This window comes from Aquarana catesbeiana, linkage group LG02 (assembly GCF_042186555.1).
Source record: "Aquarana catesbeiana isolate 2022-GZ linkage group LG02, ASM4218655v1, whole genome shotgun sequence".
NCBI lineage: Eukaryota > Metazoa > Chordata > Amphibia > Anura > Ranidae > Aquarana > Aquarana catesbeiana.
Window position 1 is genome coordinate 328419564 of NC_133325.1, and position 14531 is coordinate 328434094.

At 42.7% G+C, this 14531-nt stretch overlaps 1 protein-coding gene across 1 annotated transcript in view; it reads right to left on the bottom strand.

Annotated features, from left to right (window-relative positions):
• The window catches only part of TASL (TLR adaptor interacting with endolysosomal SLC15A4), a 33689-nt gene extending 20282 nt beyond the window's left edge, over positions 1-13407 (bottom strand). The window contains exon 1 of the mRNA XM_073614827.1: positions 13275-13407. The gene's annotated coding sequence lies outside the window, so the exon portion shown is untranslated. The remainder of the gene's footprint in view (positions 1-13274) is intronic.
• Positions 13408-14531: the final 1124 nt, after the last annotated feature.

Consider the following 14531-nt stretch of genomic DNA (forward strand, 5'->3'; position numbering starts at 1 on the left):
TCTTACAGAGCTGCAGCCACCAGTCTCACAATTTACAGACTGATTCTCCTATCCTACGGACGGCAGAAATCAGTCTGTTTTTTCACAGTTACTGAAATAATGGGAGGCTTGTCCGCCCCCCCCCTCTGGTTCAATCCTTCCTGAAGTCGCTCTCCTCCCTGCCAATGAGGATGCAGGGGGAGGGAGCAGATTGGGCGGCCATGGCAGTGCGAGCGCCGCTCGTATTATGCTCAGAGTCAGCGAGCAGAGGGAGGGGGAGAAATCCGCTCCCTCTCACATTCCGCCCAGGGCACCCGCCCCTCCCGCCCACCCCTTGTACCGGCTCTGCGTGCAGAGCCCGCCAGGAAGTTGGCATTGCGGAGCGCTAATCACAGACAGTGAGACATTGTCCCGATGCGCAGCTGCAGAGATCGGGAAATGTCTCACTGCCTGTGATTAGCGCTGTGCAGTGCCGACTTCCTGGCGGGCTCTGCATGTGCTGTTTGCGAACACGTCTGAGCTCATCCTTAATAGTCAGCCAAGCCAGAAGTCAGGGATCAAAGTAGTGGAACAGCAAACAGGATCTGGAGCCAGAAGGGATGTCAGCAAAGCCAGTCTTTAAACAGGAACGCAGGAGCCGTTTCTTGTGATGTTGGCCAATGCGAAGGCAGAGACCCTCTGGATTGGACGGCTTAAGTAGGCAGGACTGACGAGCAGGATATGAACAACAGCTGAGTAACAGTGGAGAGAGATGGGAGCTGGCGATTAGCCGACAGCTGAGCGGCCAGCTCAGAGAAGGAAGGGTTGAGCCCAGCCCTGACAGGCACATCTTAAGACAAGTTTACGAGTTCTATGTTTGTTGAGTAACAAATAACTTTTTAACTGTTTGTTTATATTTTTGTGTTAATAAAATGATATTTTTATATAACCTCTTTGTGTTTTAAATGTTTGTTGGCACCCTCAAAAATCCCCCCAAAAAACATCTCTGCATATGTGATATGTATATTCACTGGCTATCTGTATGAAACTACCATTTATGTGATCACAGTATTTTAATATAGTTACAATGTTTTAATATTTGTCATAATAAATATCCTACATCTTATATATTTTTTCTTTACTATTGTTTTTGTGTACCGTTAGTCCTACATTTCTTTAGTTGGGGTTTTCTTTTTGTGTAGTACTACATTAATGGGAAATCAGAAGGTTGTGGTAATCCATATTACAGAGGTTGGTTCGCTGCGGTGCCATTCATTGTGAATGCCACCCCAAATCAAATTTACAATGCACCTGTGTTGCAGCGCACCAGAACGCGCAGTAATGCAATGGCTTTTATTGCGGTGCTTCACACATTAAAATATACAACACAATTTGTTGTTCATTGTGGTGCATTAGGCAGCCCGTGCACATAAGTGGGATCCCTTAAGATAAACCTGATATCAAACGTTTAAATGTTACTGTGTTATAGGGAACATCTAAAATGTTGATTGCTCCTAAGCAGTAAAAAAAAACAAAAAAAAAAACAGTAAAACTTTACCTTTGAATAAAAGTGGTGTTAAACCAAAAACCAAAAATGTAATATACTGCAGCTTACTAATCATTAAATGTGCTGTCTGCATTAGTTTCCTTTTTTTTGTCTTTTTCCCTTGATTTGGCCAGTAACACTCATTCTGTAGTATGCAGACACCACACTAGATGGAGGAGCACAGGGGGCAGGGGAGTGTTAAATGTACTAGCGGATTTTAATACCCTAATAAACTGAAGCCAAACTCCAGCTAATACTTTATAAGCAGTTACAGCAAACTGTCTTTCCTTTGGGATAAAGTTTTTGCATAAAAAAAATAAAAGCTGATCAGTTTTAAGTACTTACCGACTGCGCTATATCCAATTAACAGCTACGGCACGGCTGGCCAGTTCTGCGAGGGTGTCATATGCGGCGCGCTCTGTAATTGCAGTGTCCTCCGGACACTGCTGATCACAGATTGAGGTAAAGAGCCAATCAGTGGCTCTTTATCACGTGATCAGCTATCACAGCTGATCATGATGCCGCCTGCCGGTTATCGGCTGACAGCATGAGGAGAAGAGAGCCGATAACCGGCTTGTGTAAAAGGGACATGTCCTGATTATCAGTGCTGTCCCAACAGTGCCCACCAGTGCTGCCAATCAGTGCCTCATCAGTGTCACCTATCAGTGCCACCTATCAGTGCCCATCAGTGCTGCCCACCAGTGCCCATCAGTGCTGCCTACCAGTGTCCATCAGTGCCGCCTATCAGTGTCCATCAGTGCCGCCTATCAGTGCCCATCAGTGCCGCCTATCAGTGCCCATCAGTGCCACCTATCAGTGCCCATAAGTGCCACCTATCAGTACGTATTAGTGCTGCCAATCAGTGCCACCTACCAGTGCCCATCAGTGCCATCTACCAGTGCCTATCGGTGCTGCCTATCAGTGCCACCCATCACTGCCACCCATCAGTACCGCCTCATCAGTGTCGTCTCATCAGTGCAGCCTATCAGTGCCTATTAATGCCCATCAGTGCAGCCTCATCAGCGCACATAAGTGAAGGAGAAAAATTACCTGTTTGCAAAATTGTATAACAAACTGTGAAAAAGTTTTGTTTTTTTTTCAAAACTTTCAGTCTATTTTCATTTATTTAGCAAGAAAAAAAACCCAGTGGTGATTAAATACCACCAAAAGAAATCTCTATTTGTGTTAAAAAAAAAAATATAAAAATTGTGTTTGGGTACAAACCACACAATTGTGATTCAAAGTGTGAGAGCGCTGAAAGCTGAAAATTGGCCTGGGCAGGAAGGGGGTAAAGGTGCCCAATAGGCAAGTGGTTAAGCACCCTGCTAGTGTTAAATGGTCCGTCTCATCCCTATAACTGCAAGAAAGCTTGGCCTTTTGAGAAGCAGCAGATTTATTGGCTTAATCCCCAGATGAAAATAGAAGAAAGCAAGCCCCAAAAAAAAGAAAACAAATGCAGCCATCACATCTAAGCTGCAAAATAATAAATGATATTTGCTTTTGGCATGACGAGTTGCACCCATTTAACTGCAATGGAACCATTCTAATCTGTGCGACTCAAGTTGCAGTGACTTAGAAAAAGGTCCCTGCACTACTTCTGTTAATGAAGTCGCAAGCAAGCCGCAATGAAGTCGTGTGGCAAAGTTATGACTTTCCTGGTGCAGCAGTATGAGCCGAGCCTTAGCAACATGTGCAAACAGAGTTTGAGATGTTGTAAAACAACCTGATTTTTTTTTTTTTTTGCAAAACAGTTAAAGCTAAACTTCAGTTTAAGCAAGTATTATCTATATAAAATGGTGCATGTGTATTCTTATTGACTTCTGGTTTGCTTTATATATTTCTTCCAGTTCTCTGTACTAGTCCAAACTCTAAACTCTGCCTCTGTACAGGAGCCTGATGTAATATATAGCAATCCCTCCTACTCTCCTTATTTGCAGGGTGACTGACCTTGTATCTGCTCCTTGTAGCCTGTAGTGAGTGGGCCTGTTGGGTCCCTCCCACAGCTCTGCTCTATGCACAGTGCGGGTGTCATTGCTACTTTTACAAGGTAGTATCTGAGTTTGCATTTAATGCCCACAAACTGGATTTACTGTATATCAATTGTGACTATTGAGGAATATATTTAAATTAACATTTTTGTGCTTGGATGGAATCTTTAAAGTATAATTAAACCCAAGAACAAAAATGTCAGTGCAAATTACCAGTCACTAGATGTAATGGCTGCATTAGTTTTCTTTTTTATGACTAAAAACATTTTTACAAATACAGAAGATACCTGTTGATCTTGTCCTTGTCACTTGCTGTGAGATGAACTACATGGCATATGAGGTTCAATGTAGAAAAATGTAAAATAATGCATTTGGGTGGCAAAAATATGAATGCAATCTATACACTGGGGGGAGAATCTCTGGGGGGAATCTAGGATGGAAAATGACCTGGGGGTCCTAGTAGATGATAGGCTCAGCAATGGCATGCAATTCCAAGCTGCTGCTAATAAAGCAAACAGAATATTGGCATGTATTAAAAAGGGGGATCAACTGCAGAGATAAAACGATAATTCTCCCGCTCTACAAGACTCTGGTCCGGCCGCACCTGGAGTATGCTGTCCAGTTCTGGGCACCAGTCCTCAGGAAGGATGTACGGGAAATGGAGCGAGTACAAAGAAGGGCAACAAAGCTAATAAAGGGTCTGGAGGATCTTAGTTATGAGGAAAGGTTACGAGTACTGAACTTATTCTCTCTGGAGAAGAGACACTTGAGAGGGGATATGATTTCAATTTACAAATACCATACTGGTGACCCCACAATAGGGATAAAACTTTTTCGTGGAAGGGAGTTTAACAAGACACATGGCCACTCATTAAAATTAGAAGAAAAGAGGTTTAACCTTAAACTACGTAGAGGGTTCTTTACTGTAAGAGCGGCAAGGATGTGGAATTCCCTTCCACGGGTGGTGGTCTCAGCGGGTAGCATCGATAGTTTCAAGAAACTATTAGATAAGCACCTGAACAACCACAACATACAGGGATATACAATGTAATACTGACATATAATCACACACACAGGTTGGACTTGATGGACTTGTGTCTTTTTTTTACCTCACCTACTATGTAACTATGTAACAAACAATCTTATCTTTCCTGTGTAAATTACTAATCTTTTTAGCTATGAAGGCAAAGGTTCCCTCATATAGTACAGCTCTATCATCATTCTAAAACCATATAATAGAATCCAAAATAATATACTGTACTATGACTGGGTGGGGGGACCCCTTAGTCTGCCTGTAAAGTAGCGTATCTGTAGCTTGTATAAAACCTGCTGTAACAAAACTGACATTTCTAAAAAAAAAAGTCAAAATCACATTTAAATTGCTGAAAATACAATACCATTGCCGGCAATAAAAAAATGTTTAAGCAAATGACGTGAGGGTCCCCCCAATTGGCCCTTTGGGTCTGGTTTGGATTTTAAGGGGAACCCCACACCAATTTTTATTTTTTTTTTAAAGGCATGGGGTCCCCTCCATGATCCATACCAGACCCTTATCCGAGCATGCAACCCGGCAGGTCAGGAAAAGGGGGGGGCGAGCACCCCCCTCCTGAACCACACCAGGCCACATGTCCTCAACATGGGGGGTGGGTGCTTTGGGGTAGGGGGCCCCCAGATCACGCCCCCCCTATGTGAATGAGTAAGGGGTACATAGTTTATTAAAAGTAAAAAACACTATGTAAATCCATCACAACGACGACACCACCTCCCGACCAGAAAAAGAAACAAACAACCGAATGCCCCCCATACTCATTCACATGAAAGGAGGCTGGGATCTGGATCTGGGGGCCCCTTGTTAAAGGGGCTTTGAGATTCTGATAAGCTGCCTGCCCACAGACCTCACAACCACAGCCCACGGTTGTGAGGATAAGGTCCTTGTGCTCATCAACATGGGGACACTGTGCATTGGGGCGGGGGGAGCAAAGCACCCACCCCCCCCATGTTGAGGGCATGTGGCATTGTATGGTTCAGGAAGAAGGGTGCTGGCTCATCCACCTCCCCCTTTCCTGGCCTGACAGGCTGCATGCTCAGATAAGGGTCTGGTATGAATTTTTCACTTTTTTATTGCTGACAATGTTTTTTCTTTATTCAGCTGTCAGCAGGGAAGCCCATTGACAGCTGGTGACTCATTGGTTGTTAAGGACGCTGCGGCTGGCTTCCTGGTCCCGCTCCTTAACAACCAGATATTCACTGCGCCCTGATTGGGCAAAGCTTTACCCAATCAGGGCTTAGAATGCACTGTGCAGCACGCATTGCAGGGTGTTTGGCAGGGCGGGCAGAACTTTTGCTAGTCCCAAACCGTTCGCTCAATTCTACTAGCTGGGCACTCATTCCTCAACATAAAAAAGTACTGACCAATCAGTGAAGCAGTGCTCCTGGTCTCACACACTGCTTCGCAAAGATCCACCTGCACTGTCTTTTTTTTTTTTTTTTTGCATGTTATATTAATTTTGAGTCTATTATATGGTTTTAGAATAATGATAATGCTGTACTATATGAGGAAACTTTTTACTTAATGCATCCAATTCACATATATGTGAACCCAGCCTTCAGAGCAATTTGAGCAAACCAAGTGTGAACAAGCCCTTTGGATCCATTCACACCAATGCATTTTTTCATGCTTTTTGTAGAAATGCAGGACATTTTTTTTAACATGGTTTCCTATGGAACATGTTCACATCAATGCATTTTTGTGCCTCTGCGTTTTTGGAAAGGGTCGGGGACTTTTTAAATGCAAAACAGTGCTTTTTTGCTTTTTTTTTGTTCAATAGATTTCAATAGAGAAACTGCAGAAGAGGATGTAGTGCTTTTTTACTGCGATTTTGCCGCAATTTGCGTTTTTAAATCTGCCCAACAACAAATGAAAAAAAGCATAAAAAATGCAAATCGCAGCAAAATTGCGGCAAAAATGCTGTAAAAAAATGCAGAAAGCATAGCAAAAAGCACTGTATCAAAGCTCAAAGACAACATACATAGATGTGAATCAAGCCTTAAGCCCCATACACACGATAGGACTTTGTACAAACTTTCCTGTGGATTTTTGTACAAAGGGCGTTGGCCATAAGTTTGTATTACATACAGATGGCAGAACTTTTCCAGCCAACTTTCACCAAATCACATGGTTTTTCAGCTCTTTACCACCACCCTTTGGTCAACTTCTGTATTGTTGTCTGATATTGTGTCAATCTCGCCGAGATTGACATCTTGCGAGCCGGGTTCACACTGGTGAGGGGATCCTACTTGGATCCCCGCCAATGCCAGGCACTGTGTTTGGTATGAATCTTGAGGGGGAACTCCACGCCAAATTTTAAATAAAAAACCGGCATGGGGGGCATGCCAGGCCCTTAGGTCCGGTATGGATTTTAAGGGGAACCCCTACGCCGAAAAAACGGCATGGGGGTCCCCCCAAGATCCATACCAGACCCTTATCTGAGCACGCAGCCCAGTCGGTCACGAAAGGGGGTGGGGGCGAGAGAGCGCCCCCCCCCCTCCTGGGCCTTACCGGGCCGCATGCCCTCAACATGGGGGTGGGTGCTTTGGGGGAGGGGGGTGCCCTGCGGCCTCCCCACCCCAAAGCACCTTGTCCCCATGTTAATGAGGACAAGGGCCTTACTTTAAAAACCAGTGTAGTGTGTTTTTTTATTGACACTTTTTTTCCCTAGGTGAATGGGTAGGGGTATGATGTACCCCATACTCATTCACATAGGGATCTGGGGGACCCCTTATTAAAGGGGGCTCCCGGATTCCGATAAGCCCCTCACCCGCAGACCCCGACAACCAACGGCCAGGGTTGTTGGGAAGAGGCCCTTGTCCTCATCAACATGGGGACAAGGTGCTTTGGGGTGGGGGGCCACGGGGCACCCCCTCCCCCAAAGCACCCACCCCCCCATGTTGAGGGCATGCGGCCTGGTACGATTCAGGAGGGGGGGCGCTCGCTCGTCCCCACCCCCTTTCCTGACCGGCTGGGCTGCGTGCTCAGGTAAAGGTTTGGTATGGATTTTGGGGGGCCCCATGCCGTTTTTTTGGTGTAGGGGGTTCTCCTTAAAATCCATACCAGACAAAAGGGCCTGGTATTCCCCCAGAGGGAAATTCCCTCTCACACAGTAGGGAAAAGTGTTTTCCTATTGCAGCCAGCGCGAGATGTACAGTACCCTGTTGCCGAGAACCAGCGTGATCCCATCATTCTCGCGGCTGCGTACTGTAGTTTGTACAAAAGTCCGATGCTTTTGTGTACACACGATGGGACTTTGCTCCATCGGACTTTTGTTGCCGGAAAGTTTGTGCGTTCGCACAGCCAACAAAAGTCCGATGGAAACAGAAAAAGTTTGTCCGATGGAGCGTACACACAGTCGGATGTTGCCCCAAAACAGCTAATTTGCATGTTTGTTGTCAAGAAGTCTGATCGTGTGTACGGGCCTTTATACTTACCTTGTTCCTAGTTCCTCTATGCTGTGCACCTGGTGCACTGTATGTGAGGAAGGCGAAGGCCCTCCCACAACCTGGAGCACCAGAGAGAAGAGGTGAACGTCTAAAGCCTGCCGTAGCAAGGAATGGGTTTCCCCTTCCTTTCTTAAGTTGTATAAAAATACAGATGTGCCATTTCACAGTCAGGTGAAGGGCATCCCTCAAGCATGTTAGTTAAAGGAATTTTGCACTCCCAGTGATTCACTGAAAGCATTAAAAAAAATTGCTGCTCTCCACCAAATGGGATTAACCACTTGACCTCTGGAAAGTTTTACTCCCTTCATGACCAGGGCATTTTTTGCTATTCTGCACTGTGCTACTTTGCCAATCACTCAGTTATGCAACACTGTAGACAACTGAAATTTATAAAAATTAGAGCTTTCTTTCGGTGGTATTTGATCACCACTGGGTTTTTATTTTTTGCTATATAGAGAAAAAAATCCAGAAAATTTTGAAAAATAAAACATGTTTTTCTTAGTTTCTGTTATAAAATGTTGCAAACAAATAATCTTGCTTCATAAATGTAGGCCAAAATGTATTCTGCTACATTTCCTTGGTAAAAAATAATCCAAATCAGTGTATGTTTTTAAGGCTGCATTCACACTACAGCGTTTTAAATCGCGGGCCGATTTGATTTGCATTCCGATTTGATTTGCATAGTTCAGGAGCTACTTTGTGGCGACTTGCTTCCCGCTGAGGGTTTCCGTGATTGCAGAGTGTTTTATCATGCGGCAATGGCGGCTGATCCGCACATCGATTTGAGGTGCCAATCAAATGAATGGCATCTCAAATGTGCTTCCCGCGTTTTGTCATTCAAATCTCAGCGCTGTCAAATCGTGGGCAGATCTGTCCAAATCTGCCCACGATTTAAAATGCTGTAGTGTGAATGCAGCCTTAGTCTGTAGGAAAGTTATAGAGTCCACAAACTATGGTATATACTGTATCTGAAAATTAATCAATCCTGATGTACTATAAAATGAAGATGTCAATAATAGCATACATAAACTATAGAAGTAAACATACACTATAAAACAGCGCTAATGTTGAGCAAAAATATAAAAGAAATCATGCGGCCAACTACACATAAAAAGCATCAAACAGAGAGGTAGAGAGTCCGTGAAGTGGTCAGAGGAATGTCCATAAGTGACAATACAGCCGTATCCCAGTGTGCGCCTTCCACCGGTCAGTAGAATTTCACCCTGTGTTGACACTCTCCCCCTAGGGGGTCAGACTCACCAGATCTGCAAATCATATAAGCCTCCAAGAGCAGAAAGATCTCCTCAACACCTCTCTCTCAATACCACTCCGGGGGGTTTCAGGGGGGGTCACAACTCCACACAGATGAGTAGAAAGAAAAAAAGTGTGCACATAGTGTAATTCTGTTTATTGAAGTAAAAACCCACAATCTTCAAAAAAAACCCCTCAATCTATCTACGTACATGTAAAACAGTCAATCAAGCAAAATAGAAAAGGCTGCGTGTCACCATTCAAAAGCTCAGCCGGCCCGGTGCCCAGGGGAACGAATCACTTCCTGGTTGTAGATCGGGCTGTGGTGGAACGCAAACCTCACTTCCGGCGTCGTGTAGGCCACGTACTGACGCGTTTCGTCATATCCTGACTTCGACAGAGGACGAGGATTTTGCTTGATTGACTGTTTTACATGTACGTAGATAGACTGAGGGTTTTTTTTTGAAGATTGTGGGTTTTTACTTCAATAAACAGAATTACACTATGTGCACACTTTTTTTTCTTTCTACTCATCTGTGTGGAGTTGTGACCCCCCCTGAAACCCCCCGGAGTGGTATTGAGAGAGAGGTGTTGAGGAGATCTTTCTGCTCTTGGAGGCTTATATGATTTGCAGATCTGGTGAGTCTGACCCCCTAGGGGGAGAGTGTCAACACAGGGTGAAATTCTACTGACCGGTGGAAGGCGCACACTGGGATACGGCTGTATTGTCACTTATGGACATTCCTCTGACCACTTCACGGACTCTCTACCTCTCTGTTTGATGCTTTTTATGCGTAGTTGGCCGCATGATTTCTTTTATATTTTTGCTCAACATTAGCGCTGTTTTATAGTGTATGTTTACTTCTATAGTTTATGTATGCTATTATTGACATCTTCATTTTATAGTCTTTGGATTTTATAAAACGGCTGCTGTCTTTCTAAGCACTCAGTTTGGATACTGAATGTCTTTTACCCGTTATCTTTTCCAGTTTGTAGTTCTATCTCTGTTTAACATTAACTTATCCAGTTGGCGCTGAGCGGTGTGCTGCAGGCCCGAGCAAACCTATCCTTGAATCCTGATGTACTGATGGCCTATCTCATTTCTTGAGGTCCTAAAATGCCAGGACAGTACAAATATCCCCCAAATGACCCCTTTTTAGAAAGTAGACAGTCTGGGGTAGTTAGGCATGGTGGGTTTTTTGAAGTTGTAATTTTTTTAAATACTATTACCAGTGCAGTACAGTGTTATCATATGACTGATGTGGCAGTGATCAGGGATACTGATTGGTGACAGTATGTAAAATATATGTTACATACTGTCATCAGAGTTTTTTTTTGCTGTAACCATAGTGACACTACACTACTCTGGGGAGGAAGGATTTTTTAAAATTTACACTGTGATTGCTTGTTACAGTGATGATCACTGTAACAGCAATTGTTTGAACTATCATGAATAGTTTATGACTCATTGTTTACCATTGTAAAGCTGTGATTGACCCACAGCTATCACACTGTACAGGGCCCTGTAACTTGCCCAGGTCCCATGTATTTACTGGAGACTAATCACAGATCACACAAAGTAGTAAACAATGATGTCATGAATGGATTCCATTCATGGCTTTTGTTTACTATGTAACATGCGATCGCACAGAGATCACATGATATCTGAGTCACTCACAGCAGTCTGATATTCGAACACCGCAATCTCCGATGGACACAGCAGTTGGAGATCACACCACTGTGTGCCCCAGGGGGCACACTGCATTTTGCAAGTGCTGCTTCATTGTACAACAGTAGAGAGTTTTCTGCCCCTAAATGCCCCTCTATTATAGCCTATGCTTCCATGCACACACAGGCATTTACAGGAATTTAAAGGCAAGGGAGTTTAGGGGCAGAAGTCCGAACGCACAAAAATTGTGATCAGGAGAGGAGTGTTTGGCAGAAAAAACACAAACACTAGGCATGTTTAGTGCATGAGAGTTCATAAATTTCAAAAGCCAGAATAAATTACTGTTCTGGCCAGTGAAATGAATAAATGCCCAAATGCTTGACACATCTGAATGTGCCAAGATGCGCTTAAAGGTGCATGAAAAATGCTGCTTTAGGTGAGTTTTTAATGCTGCTTTTCTCCCGTCAGGAGAAAGGTGATTAGAAGAGCATAGTGTGCATGAGGCCTTAAACATAAGTATAAAGACACAAGTCTGAAGTTAAATAAGTTAACACCAACTTTTCAATGCGAACAACACTGTTTTTAATATATATATAAAAAAATATAAAACACACACACATATATATATATATATATATATATATATATATATATATGTATATACATATACACACACACACACACACACAGTATATAAAAACACTTCCACCAGCAATTAACTTAATTTTTCCTAGTAAACCTAATAACTTATGCTGACCATACACTATACGAAAAATCGGCCGAAATTCGGTCATTTGGCTAGTTTGTTTTTCGGCCAGGTAATGGGCACAAAATCGGTAATCATTGGGATGTTTTTGAGCCAAAAAAACGAAGGACAAGTTTAGAAATTTTCTGCCGAACTAACGATAAATTGTAAGGATAATGTGTTTCCTGTCCGAACTGTTTGCACTAGGTATATGTAAAAAAAAAATGCATTAATTTATGTCCACTGAATGATTTATCGATCATTACACAATGGCACTTTCGTTTGCTCTCAATGCCAAATGTTCGTTTTTCGAAAATGGGTTTGGCCGATTTTTCGTACAGTGTATGTCCAGCATTCATTTTTACTAGTAAGAAAGATAGTTTGGTTTTATATAACCTACTGATCAATAGCCAAATCAGGCCCCTTTCACTTGATCGGCCCGCTCGGATCCGCTCCATTTGAAAGGGTCCTAAAAGCTCGTACACACTAAAAGAAAATCGGGCGAACATTTTCGTCCAAAGAATTTTCGTATGATTTTCGTATAGTGTGTAAACAACTTTCCACAGCCGATTCCGAATTTTCATTCGAAAATTCCTGAGGGACAAATGCCAAAACTTTTCTCGTATGGGAACAGAAGGAACGTTTTTCGTTTAATGTGTATCGTTTTTGTATGATTTTCGTACAAGAAAAATCAGAAACGAGAGACTGCGCATGATCAGAAACAATAAACAAAAAAAGCTTTTGTTGTACAAGAATTTTCTTTCATCGGTTCAGATTTGTTGTAAAGCATCAAGATCAGATGAACGTAGCGTTGCCACCTCATCCCTTTAAACCTGAACACCTTTTAATTACACATCTTCTGAGGCTAATTAGCTAATTTAATGCAGACAAGTTACCAATAAAGTTTAATTACCACCTTAATCAGCCACAGAACCTGTATAATCAATATGTGTTCGGGTTTAAAGGGATGAGGTGGCAAACATTTGCCCGATGTTCTTATAGTCTGTACCCCACTACACTGTAAAAAATACAGTGTAAAATGATACATGTTATCAGTTTGAGATTAGAAATGTGATTAGGGTGAGTTTTTGTTTTGTATCAGTTCTGAAGGGGGCAAGTTGTCACAAATGTAGCTACAATGCAATCAATCAAGGGAAAATGTTGCCTGTGCAACACATACAATTTGTTATCCAGAGATTCCAGACCACCAACTGACCACTCTTTCAGCTGAAATCAATGTTCGGCCAATGAAGTCAACAAGGTGTGCAATCTTTGTGAGACCCCATACACACTATACAACTTTTGTTGTCTGATTTCCTTTAGATTTACCAAAACCATGTATTACAAGGGTCTGCCTGATAGCATACAAATTGAAACTCTTAAGGTTTGACCTCATATTATATGGTTTTGGTAAATCTGAAGGAAAAAATCTACAGAAAATTGTATAGCGTGTATCCAGCTTAACAAGAATAAAATGTCACAATCAGCCCAATTCTAATAGTATGTACACTTGTTGTCACCCACAGCCCACGTGGCTCCACTATTAATGTACACTGGAAAAAGCAATCCTCTATCAGTGACACCATGTATATGAAGTAGAGAACGTATTTAGTTTCCTACCTGGAAATATCCGTCTTGTATTCCAAGAAAATAGAAGCTCTTAAAAAATATATTGAATGCTTATCTCTTTGCTGAGCCAAGGGTTCTGAAGAGTATGATAGTTGTACTATCAAACTGAGGATCTGTTAGCACGGAAAAGGAAGTTGTCATTGCGCACATTTTAATGATTGATGTTCAATGAGATAAAGTTCCTGTTTTTTCCTTGTGGTGAATGCAGAACTTTCACAATATGTACAATTGCAGTCATACATGCTTGGATGAAAAAGCATAATAAAACACAAATAAAGAAATTAATACATTAAAAAAAAAAAAATCCTTTTGTGGCAAAATAATCTAGCTTCCTGATATTCATCTAAAGCTGCTGTTTAATCTGTTTATATTTTGTTTTTCCTGTTTTTTTTTTTCTCTCCCCCTCACCAACATGCTAATGATTTTTTTTTTTTTTTCTTAATAAAGCTTTTCTATTTTTATTACGCACATTATTATAGTACCAGTGATGTCCCCACTGGGTCTCTGTGCTTCTCTATGTAATGCAGGCCCGTCATTGCTGGTGGGATGGCCTGGCATGGCGCTTTACATAGCTTCCTGAAAACATCACAGCATCGGGCCTTAGCACTCTTCTGAAGATTTCTCAGCCCTGGTGCAAGTAGTGGGTTGGCTCTTTGGTGGCGTTATGCAAATATAAAAAATGCCTCCCCCATGGGCAGTTGTCAGTCTGAGATAGTGGCTTTTCCTAATCAGACTGCATTTGCGTGCAGAACATCCTAAGCCCCCGTTCACATTAGCGCAATTTGACATGTCAAATCGCAGCTACTGCCGGCAACAGCACTGTCCTAAACGGTGCGACGCCGACTCTGCAGCGCCGTAACGATTTCCAAAAGTAGTTTTTGCACTACTTTTGACAATTTCAGGGGAGATTTCAGTAGACATCAGTGCATGAACCTGCACAGATATCTTTCAAATCGCCCCCAAACTCGCCCTGAAATGCGGGTTTGAAATTTTGCGAGTTCAGCTGAACTTGCCAGATTTCAACCCCACCTTCATTGTGAACGAGGCGTGTGAAGTAATGGCCACATATAATGCTGAACCTCCATGGTTTAATCCGATGAGTGTAGAGGGGGGCCCAGGGACAGTCTGTCTGAAAAGGAAAAGGGCTAGATGATGCTGGATGTCCTCCAGCCAATGAGTCAGGAAATGAGATTGGCTATAGCTGAGTTTTCTAATCCTCATTGAGAGAAAAGCATCAGAATAAGTAAT